The sequence below is a fragment of the Palaemon carinicauda genome, unplaced genomic scaffold (genome assembly GCF_036898095.1).
Source record: "Palaemon carinicauda isolate YSFRI2023 unplaced genomic scaffold, ASM3689809v2 scaffold78, whole genome shotgun sequence".
Taxonomy (NCBI): domain Eukaryota; kingdom Metazoa; phylum Arthropoda; class Malacostraca; order Decapoda; family Palaemonidae; genus Palaemon; species Palaemon carinicauda.
In genome coordinates, this window is record NW_027172071.1 from 278310 (window position 1) to 289157 (window position 10848).

A 10848-nucleotide genomic window follows, 5' to 3' on the forward strand; every position below is an offset into this window, starting at 1 on the left:
ACAGTCTCAATTTGATACTGGACTTTTGTGATTTAATATTTTCTACTTTACACACAATGGCTGAAAGTACATTATAAGATTATATCTGGTAAGTTAGTCACCGAGGCTAAAGCATAAAAGTTATCAGCAATAACACATTAGGGAGAATAAGTCACGGGTGTTACAAAACCTGGCTAGGGTGTAAGGAGAGATTTATCACAACAATGTCTCTTCCAACGATGTTCATTTAGCAGGAAATTTAGTGATGTTACAACCATGGGGTATAAATTGGCTCTTGAAAGAGGTCCAGAAATTGGAAACCCAAATGGTACAACAAATGCACTAGAGTAAAGGTCCACAGGTTGGAAAACCTATAGTTAGAAAGGTGGCAAAAAGTGCACTAGGGATCAAAGGTCCAGATTGGCAACCTAGCTGGAAGTACAGTAGCAATATGCGCAGTTGAACCACACATCAGGTGGTTAGAAACCCAGCTGGAAGGTAGTGAAAACAGTGCAGTTGCAATATTGCAAAGATTGGAAGCCCAGCTGTAAGAAAGGTGCCAAACCCAGTACAATTGGACTAAAGAATAAAGGTCCAGAAGTGGTTAGAAACCCAGCTGGAAGGTAGTGAAAACAGTGCAGTTGCACTATTGCAAAGATTGGAAGCCCAGCTGTAAGAAAGGTGCCAAACCCAGTACAATTGGACTAAAGAATAAAGGTCCAGAAGTTGAAAACTAAGCTGGAAGAACAATTGTATAAAGTTCAGTAGCAAGGTGGCCATATACAGTAGCAAAAGGCTACCAAGTCCAGGAACCTTTGATAAACTTCTTCAGAATTAGAAAAAGCAACCATTATTAGCAGTATTCAGAGAGGCAGTTTCCTACAGGCCTTGGGAACATAGTAAAGCAGCAGCAATGTGCAGAAAAATAAAACCAAGGTATAGAAATAACCATACCTTGAAAGATATTTAACAAAGAATTCCATTATTTTGAATGAGTGACCAATTCATCAACCAGAATTAATCTGGTGGTTGATAAGAACCATGTCAAGAAAAAATATTGAAAGAAATTGCAATGTTGAAAATGCAAACCAGGTCCAAATGGTTGCAATAAAGAACATTACTTCTTGCTTATCAAATGTAATGCAGAGGACACAACGCAGGCCAATTACTTTCAAAGACTTCTTTGAAATGCGCAAGAACTCTAGGAAAAACCAGGATAGCAACCTAAGTTAATGGTGTCACAACATTCAAAACTGTTGAAACTACAAATGACAACAGGAAACCAATAGTTACAAGTGAAATGACCAAGAGGTGTGGTTGCCGAGGGAAGTATAATCCAAAAGACTGGTTTGTATAGCTAGGAAAAATACAAATTACTTAAAAGGCATGTGAAGACATAAGAGTGAGTATATATTCCACAATCCTCACCCTCATCTAGGGAGGATAGAAGTTCTTCACGATCTAAAAAAATGGAACTCGAAAGTTAGTTCATTAACAAAGTCAGATCTAGATAGAAACACTTTGACCTTAAGATAGGAGCAGAAAGAATGGAGAAGTGCCAGTCATTCAACCTTCATATCAGACTTACATCTATATGTTACTAGACAAGATGCTTACTGTCTTGTAAGGGAACTGGGCTAGGTACACCACTAATTGAGCAGCCACCACAAGACCAAACAAATGCGTCAAGAGGCTTGCGAGTACTCTTGCAGAATAAAGACCGTGAACATGGTCTACAGCATACACACCCTATCCCTAATTGCCCTGCAAGATTCCGAGAAGATAACTTTGGGGCTAAACTCGACTTTGAAAGTTCCAGTCCTACCTAGAATCTCTCAGCAGTCGAGGTATAGTATATGCTTTACTAATAGACTCCTGAAGTCTGAAGGGGATAGTATTTGAGACGCCTTTCGCTATTCTGCCCGTGCTAAAGAAGTTACCGACACACCGGGCTTCTTCAGACACCACTGCAAAACCCTAAAAAGAGCAACAAAAGCCTCTTCTCTCTGTACCACTTCCAGCTCTACACAGAGATGGGATAGAGGACTCAAACTTGGAATTATGTCCAATCAGCGAAAGAGTTTTTCCATGTGTTTTGGTACTAAACTAAGGAATTCCTACACCTCTTAAAATAGGAGACTAAGGCAGAGATATCCAGTCACTCTCCTAACCTTTTCACCGATTATAAGGCAACAAAGACAGTTATGAGTCAGAATCTTGACTGAGGTCCTCTAAAATGGCTCGGACAAGGTATTAAAAAACAGCAAGACTGAGGAGAGTTCTATCCCCCTACCATCAGAAGTACCGAGCTCAAGTCTGAGGGTAGCCTTGACTTATGCAACCAAGAGGAGCTTCTCCCAGCCAGGAAGAACAGAAACTGCGATCTGGTGTAAAAATGATCCAGCTCGAGGGCCAAGAGAGTTCGTTTGGGATCTCGAGAAAGCAGAGAAGGAAACCATTCCCACGAGACCATCTGGGAGCCACTCGAATCAACGTGTACTGGTCTAATACCCCAAACAGGATTAGCAAAAGGAACAGGATTGAATGGAGACTGGGTGTAACCATTCAAGTTATCCCATGGAAGTTGGAAGGAAGCTTTGATATAGATCATGGGGTTGATAAGGAGGGGAAACCTAGGGCACTTATTGTGTAGCCGTAAGGTGAACCAGTGTAGATTTCTGTAGAGTCCTACAACCAGAAGCCTATCTGATACATCTTCATGTAGGGACCAATATGACCATTGGCAACTTAAGTGATTCTGCCAGCCCATTCTCCTTGCCAGGAATGTTCCCAACTGACAACTCCCTAGCATGTAATGTCCTGAAATGCATTTGCTATCTCAGCTTGTACAGCTACACATGCGGTGGTGGTGTGTCAGCAACTAACTGGATGTCTCCTTGACGTTATTGGAAGGCTTGTAGCACTACAACAACTCCTAATTCCAGGACTTCAAAGTAGTTGCTTCATCTGACCACAAATATGACAACCCTGTCGTTAAGGTGTGCGGCAACCCGTGACACATCCGCGTACCACTGCATGTCAAGATGCATAGTGGGACTCTCATACAAGGGTTCCTCTTTAGCCAAGAGGTAAGATCTACCAAAGTCTCCTATTCCCATCGGCACGAGGGATGGCAATCCTTGGTGACGAAGCAGATTCTTCAAAAAGGACCTGAAGAGATCTCGTGCAAAGCCACTTGCTTTTGAGGTAGCGTACCAGCTCCTCAAGTGCAGAACAGCAGCCGAGATTATTTTGTGTAATCAAATATAAGTTACCAGCATCGCTAAGTGTTTTAACCTCAGCTTGGGTAAGAAATTCAACTTTACCTCAATTATCACAATCACAATATCATGACGAAAGCGGAAACTTAACCTTAATCATGTCACTACTGACACATGAAGACCAGGATCGCCAACTTGAGGAATACATATTTGAACGTACTGCATTCCATTAAAGGGTCTCTAAATTACTACCCAGAATATCATCTGAACAAACTCCTGAGGAGCAGAAGCCCAGAGACATGAAAATAGCATATGAAACCATTACAGAAGGGAAGCACTAATAATGATCTAATGCACAGGTAATAAAAGTATGGATCTTTCAGATTCACTGAAAGCATAAAGTCGTCACCCTATGAGATTCATTTGCGGATCCACTCAAAACTCCCTCTCACCTATGCCTACAAGGCAAAGGCTCTTGGAAGAATGGATGCGTATACTCTTGGCAAAAGAGAAAAGGGGAGAGGAACAATGGGAAGAAGAGGGTAGTAAGCTGTAGCATCAGTGGCTATAGAGGCAGTCCAGAACCTAAGGACAGTTACAGCGGGATCGAGGATCGAAGCTGCGACCAAAGATCACAACCCAGGCCACATACATCAGCCATGTGGGCCTAAAAAAACAGAGCCATAGCAACATTCTGGTAGCAAGGGACCCAAACCTGGCTCTAATGGGGCAGATGGAAGTCATGACCCTCGACCTTTGCATTGGCCCTTGGGAACTGAAGTGTCAAAAAGGAGCCCTTCATACAGCTACCAAGACTCACTCTACTTCTTCATCTAAGAAGTTAGTCGGAAACCAAAGAGGACGACAAGGAAGAAGAATGTGCATGTTTCCCACCCTCCATTCAGGCACAAAAAGCACAGGAGTTGAAGTCAGAGATCCCGGGATGACTCTTCACCAAGGGAAGAAACCAAAGGGGTTGCTATAACAGGAACCACAACACTGGGGAATAATGTCTCGAGGAGGGATAGTCACATTTACAGGGGAGCGAAGCCAGAGAACCCCCAAGCAGAAGTAGAGGTGAAGCACAAGGGAAAGGTGGGGATGGGCGACTTGGTGAAGGAGACGCACAGGTAACCCCATGCCACCTGCAAAACTGTCCTCCCTGCCCGAAGGAGGGAAGCCACTGCAGACACATCGGAAACAATGACAATGGTTAGGCTACTGTAAATGAAAGACTTAAGGGGACCAAAACCTCCTTAGGTTACACTCATCCTCAGTGGTAGGCAAATGGAGAAGAGCCTCCAACCTCTAAAGGAGGAACTGCATATGCCTCCAGAACTTGAGACCTCACAGACGTACATCAGAGGGCTCCTTGCTCCTATAACATTCCCTGGGGATTGAGCCAGAGGAGTAAGCAAAGAAGCAGCAAAGGCAGACGCACCTGATAAGCGTGAAGAAAAAGCATAGCTCTTCCTTCCCCCTCAAAGCATGCGTCTGCCACCACAAAGAGGTCACAACCAACACTCGACATATGGGATTGACTGCAAAAATTATGCCCCTAGAGCAATGGGTGTGGATCTACAGCCAGTTTTATATAAAAAAAAAAATAAACCTGGATGTTAAGTCCACCTTCCCACAATCGAGTGTCTCACTTCATTCACATAAAAATCTGTAGACAGCATTCACTTCCTGAAAAAGAAAAAAGAAAAAAAGTTTGATGTGGCCAGAAACCAAAAGTGAAGAGACCTTGACAAGGGGGCGACACTCCTCCCCCCTTGGTCCAACCTGTCGCTTAACTGCTCGTTAAACTATTCAGTGGCACTCCAGCATCAGGCTGAAAACATACCCCTTATCTGAACGATGGTTTGAATTTGCATAGGAACAAATTCCCGTGACTGTCTCCAGATACAATTTATAATACAATACTTATAAATTATAAAACACCAAAAATGTGATTTATATTAAAATACTTTCTTCTGCCATTTGATTTTACTCATCATGAAACTCTATTCAACAAGACAAATGATAAACACTTCGAACCAAAGGTAAAAAAATTCACTGAGGCTCTACACAAATTATAAATTACCCAACTCTCAGACAACCAATATAAGCCTAATGAACTAGTTTTCTTTGGACCAGTTTTCCCACACACTAATAATTAAAGAAATTCTAATTATTATAAAACTGTCAATGAATATATCTATGCTTTTGACATTATCAAACCTATTAACTGCAAATTCTAATTTTACTTCCCTCACTGTAAGCTCTATTCTGACCAATGTTCTGTCGAGCTAAAAGAGAAAAGTCAATTTAAAAAAGGTCTACAACATCTAATTTGGTAAAAGAAAATCAGGACTAACAAAGTATTCCAGAAAAATTCTAAAAATTTGTATAAAACCAGTAGATACGGGAATAACAGGGTGCAGAATTGTACGATATAAGGGGGGGGGGGAACATACAAGGAATTCAGGTTTGAATTACACAAGGAATTCAGGTTTGAATTACACCAGGAATTCAGGTTTGAATTACGCAAGGAATTCAGGTTTGAATTACACCAGGAATTCAGGTTTGAATTACACCAGGAATTCAGGTTTGAATTACACAAGGAATTCAGGTTTGAATTACACCAGGAATTCAGGTTTGAATTACACCAGGAATTCAGGTTTGAATTACACCAGGAATTCAGGTTTGAATTACACCAGGAATTCAGGTTTGAATTACGCCAGGAATTTAGGTTTGAATTACACCAGGAATTCAGGTTTGAATTACACAAGGAATTCAGGTTTGAATTACACAAGGAATTCAGGTTTGAATTACAAGACAGAGAGAAGACAGGGGACAGCCATCATATCAAGTACAAGTCCATAAGTTATAGTCAACATAGAAACCCCTAAGTTATAGTCAACATAGAAACCCCTAGTTATAGTCAACCTAGAAACCCCTAAGTTATAGTCAACCTAGAAACCCCTAAGTTATAGTCAACCTAGAAACCCCTAAGTTATAGTCAACCTAGAAACCCCTAAGTTATAGTCAACCTAGAAACCCCTAAGTTATAGTCAACCTAGAAACCCCTAAGTTATAGTCAACGTAGAAACCCCTAAGTTATAGTCAACGTAGAAACCCCTAAGTTATAGTCAACGTAGAAACCCCTAAGTTATAGTCAACGTAGAAACCCCTAAGTTATAGTCAACTTAGAAACCCCTAAGTTATAGTCAACGTAAAAACCCCTAAGTTATAGTCAACATAGAAACCCCTAAGTTATAGTCAACATAGAAACCCCTAAGTTATAGTCAACATAGAAACGTTTATATATGTAGTGAAGAGTTGTCTATAGACAAAGTTTGAAGTGTTATACAAGATGTTCATATATAGAACAAGGCAGGAAAAACTGATTACATATATTCCCAATGGATATGTCGACCCAAGAAAATGAAATTCTTAAAGTCAACTTGATAATTGGATAAAGCACAGGATAAAGAGTCCATCATTATTAATAGCTAAGCTACAACCCTAATGGGAAAAGCAATACGCTATAAGCCCAAGGGTTCCAACAGGGAAATATAGCCCAGAAAGTTAAGAAAACATGGAAATAAAAGTACAAGTAATGAATAGCTAAAATAAAATATTTTTAAAACCTAACATTATAATGGATATTTTATATATAAATTATAAAAAATAAAACGAAGAGAAATAATATAGAATACTGTGCCTGAGTGGCCCTTCAAGCAAGACCTAAAAAAGAAGGGAGTTAGTAATTTAAATAAAGTCTGCAACCTCCTCTTCAGCAAAAGATTGTATAAGGACTATACAATATTCCAGAAATACCTAAGAATTTGTAAAAAACCAGTAGATATGGAAATAACTATAAGCGGACCTGTAAGAAGGCCCAGGAAATTAGGGACAGGACATAAAAGGAATTCAGGTATGAATTAAAGGGCAAAAATAAGATAGTGGACAACTATCATATGAAGAGTTAACTCCACAAGAATTTGTAGCCAATGCAGAAATGCTTTTAACTATAGTGAAGAATTATAGCTAATGAAAAAGTTTGAAAATATGATTATAAAATTCGTAAACAATGTGACAGGAAGGCCAGATAACAGAAATTACTTATATGTTGACCCAAGATAAAAAATAAATTCTTGAACAAAGTTGACGACCTTCCACTTGATGTCAAGAATAGCAAAAATGTGGCAGCTTTCAAGAAAAGCCTGAAGACTTATCTTTTTAGAAAGTGTTATAATAGTGACCTGAAAACTATTAAGCCTGAATACAAATGCTAGCAAAATAACTGATAAGATAGAGCAAAATATTAACTGGAAAGAAATTATTTTTTCAGACACTAAGGCCCGCCTGAACAGACTTTAGTGTCTGATGAAGGGCGAGAAATAAACCCGTAAAAGTAAAAAGTGAAAGTAACAAGACCTATTTTAATAAGTTAAAAGTTCCAAACAATCACAGTACAGTAGAAAATGGAAATGAAGGCCAAAAGTAAACAAAATAGAACAGTGAGGAACACACCTAATAGTAATCTTGCTAAGATTAAACCTAGATGGAAAAGACAGACTCGTTTTCAACATACTTGAGTCAACGTCAATAACAATCTGATATCATGGATAGAAATAGAGGAGTTCACCAGGGATGTGTTTTGTCTCCAGACCTATTTGCAATGATAGAAATAGAGAGAGGAGTGCACCAGGGATGTGTTTTCTCCCAAGACCTATTTGCAATGATAGAAATAGAGAGAGGAATGCAGCAGGGATGGGGTTTGTCTCCAAACCTATTTGCAATATATGGAGAAAATACCTTGAGAAACACTATAGATACGGTATCAGTATTGGAGGAGTCAATATAACTAACATCAAGTATATGACAGTAATCATTGCTGACACTGCCAAAAAGTTACAACAATCAAACAACTTTGTTTACCTGAGTAGTATGGCGACTCAAGATGGAAGAGAAAAAATGAGAAACAGAGAATCCTGAGAGACAAAAATGCATTTAAAAATATAACAAAATATGCCGACATATAATAGAGTTGGTGCACAAACAAAAATTAGGGCTTTAAGAACGTGTGTGGTCCACCCTTAAAGATGGGTTGGAAAGCTGGACAATGAGGGTTGAGAAACAAGCTAAATGCGGCAGAGATATTTTACAGGAGTATTATTATTATCATTACTATCCAAGCTACAACCCTAATTGGAAAAGCAAGATGCTACAAGCCCAGGGGCTCCAACAGGGAAAAATAGCCCAGTGAGGAAAGGAAATAAGGAAATAAATAACTGAAGAGAATAAATTAACAATAAATCATTCTAAAAAAAGTTATGTCAAAAAAGATATGTCATATATAAACTATTAACAACGTCAAAAACAAATATGTCATATATAAACTATAAAAAGACTCATGTCCGCCTGGTCAACAAAAAAGCATTTGCTCCAACTTTGAACTTTTGAAGTTCTACTGATTCAACAACCCGATTAGGAAGATCATTCCACAACTTGGTAACAGCTGGAATAAAACTTCTTGGATCAACAAAGTAACAAATGAAGAGATAATGGAAAGTTTTGGAGTGCAAAGAGCAATGGCAAAGGAAATAAGAGAGACAAAACAGTGTTTTGTTGGGCTATTCATGAGGAGAGAAAATTGAGCACCAATGTCTCACTGGGAGGATATGGGGGAAAGCAGAGAATAAAGTACATGGACAGTATTGTGGTGGTCTTAGAGGGTAATTATACAAACAAATGAAGTGATATAAATGGCTAGAGGCAGGGAGAGGGAAAGGTGGAGATAACTGACCCCCCACCGTCCAAGATATGGCATTTCCGTAAGTACTGTAAGGCTGCATGGAAATATCATAAATGATCAAAACAGTTGAGAACGAATGCGTCTATAAAAGTTGACAATGATAATGCTAAATTTTATGGCAGTATTCAGGTGAAAGAATACCAGGAAAACAAAGAGTTCAATGGCTTGTCAGAGACCGAATCTATTACCAACAGACAAAATGAATAGTAATTTTCTCTTTAGTTTGACAGAACATTAGACACACCTTTACTAAACATCTAAGTTATCAATAATCCAAGAAATTTTTACTTCCTTCAACTTAACTCCTGTCACACCTGTTAAATTTAACATAAAGGTTTGGAATCTAGTCTCCATTTCACAAATTAAAAAAATCTAAAATGGGATTTTAGCAGAAACATTCAATACAAAAAAAAATATCTATTTACTCCACTAATAAATTCTAATACAGTATATTACTCATATTTAAAGGCAATCCCATTTCAACTCCTCTACAGGGGCAATCCTATTAAAACATATTACTCCCCTACAGAAGAACTCAATTCACAGCTTTCAACATTGACCCAAGATATAATTCATGAATAAACCTATAATGGTTCTGGCCCCATACCTCCAAGTCAATAGTCTTTTCCCAATGATTTAGAAGACGAGTTACATTATGTTTGAAATTACTGTCTACATATTCCTCAACCTGAAAATTTCTTCAGATCAAAGCAAACATAACACAGAACCAAATCTCATAAGTCATAATAGATAATAACCAAAATTCTTTCACTCACATTAAGTTTCATGATTATTTTAATGGCAGTAAAAATGTAAAAATAACAAAATCCTTCACTGCAAAGGTTATAAAGATAACACCAAGATTTTATTTACATAAAGTTGATGTTCGTTCCGATACCACTTGTAAAGTAAAATTCAGCCTAAATACCTTTACAAAAGTATTGACAAAATTCTTGAAAATGTTACAAATAAATCTTTAGTGCTATTGAAAACATTTGGTTGTTTAAGGTACCCTGAAGCCTGAATTATATGACTTATCCATGTTTCAAAGTTCATCTGAAGTGAACGTTGGATTACGGAGCAATGATGACTTCTGCTGTTCAAATATAATCAGGCAAAATGCTTTTAGCATCGCAAGGAAGCATATAATTTCTACACAAGTAAAAGGGACCAAGAGCACGGCACCAAGGAAAGGGGAGGGTCTCTAGTGATGACTTCTGCTGTTCAAATTTAATCAGGCAAAATGTTTTGAGTATCACAAACATATAATTTCTGTACCAATTCACTTCAAAACTACTCAGTAATAAGGAGAGATTTGTGTACATTTTTCTATTGAAATTTCATTGAAATTCTTCCGAGATAAATTCTTGAACATGAATTTGGGGAGAACAATCTGACAGTCAACAGTTCAAGTGAACGTGATGTTTTACACAATCAAATTGAACCGGTAATTTAGTAGCATTCTTGCAATTAGGGAAAATGATCTAGTGTTTCAACAGCCCTAGATAAAAAACGTATTTGACAAAGAGAAAGATGTCAATTTCAAAAGCTGAAGTTAAGTTTTTTATGACTTTTGATGAGTCAATAACAGAATATCTTAAAGATTTCTTATCAAGTGACGGAAAATTGAGGGGACGTGACACAACAGACTATAACTCAATGAGCTTGAAAATATCTAGGAGGGAGGAGAAAAGCAAATTGAAAACAGGGGGAGGTCAATGTAAATATGACGCCGTATGCTACACGTTGACTTGGGGACACTGCCTGTTTTTATGGTTTGAAGTTTGGAGTTGCCAAAACAACAGCTAAAATGGCTATGTACCTCATCCTATATGCTTTGTA

At 38.3% G+C, this 10848-nt stretch overlaps 1 long non-coding RNA gene across 1 annotated transcript in view; it reads right to left on the reverse strand.

The window, feature by feature from the left end:
• The window catches only part of LOC137637481 (uncharacterized), a 178299-nt gene that overhangs the window by 112536 nt on the left and 54915 nt on the right, over positions 1 to 10848 (reverse strand). The gene's annotated exons all lie outside the window — the stretch shown is intronic.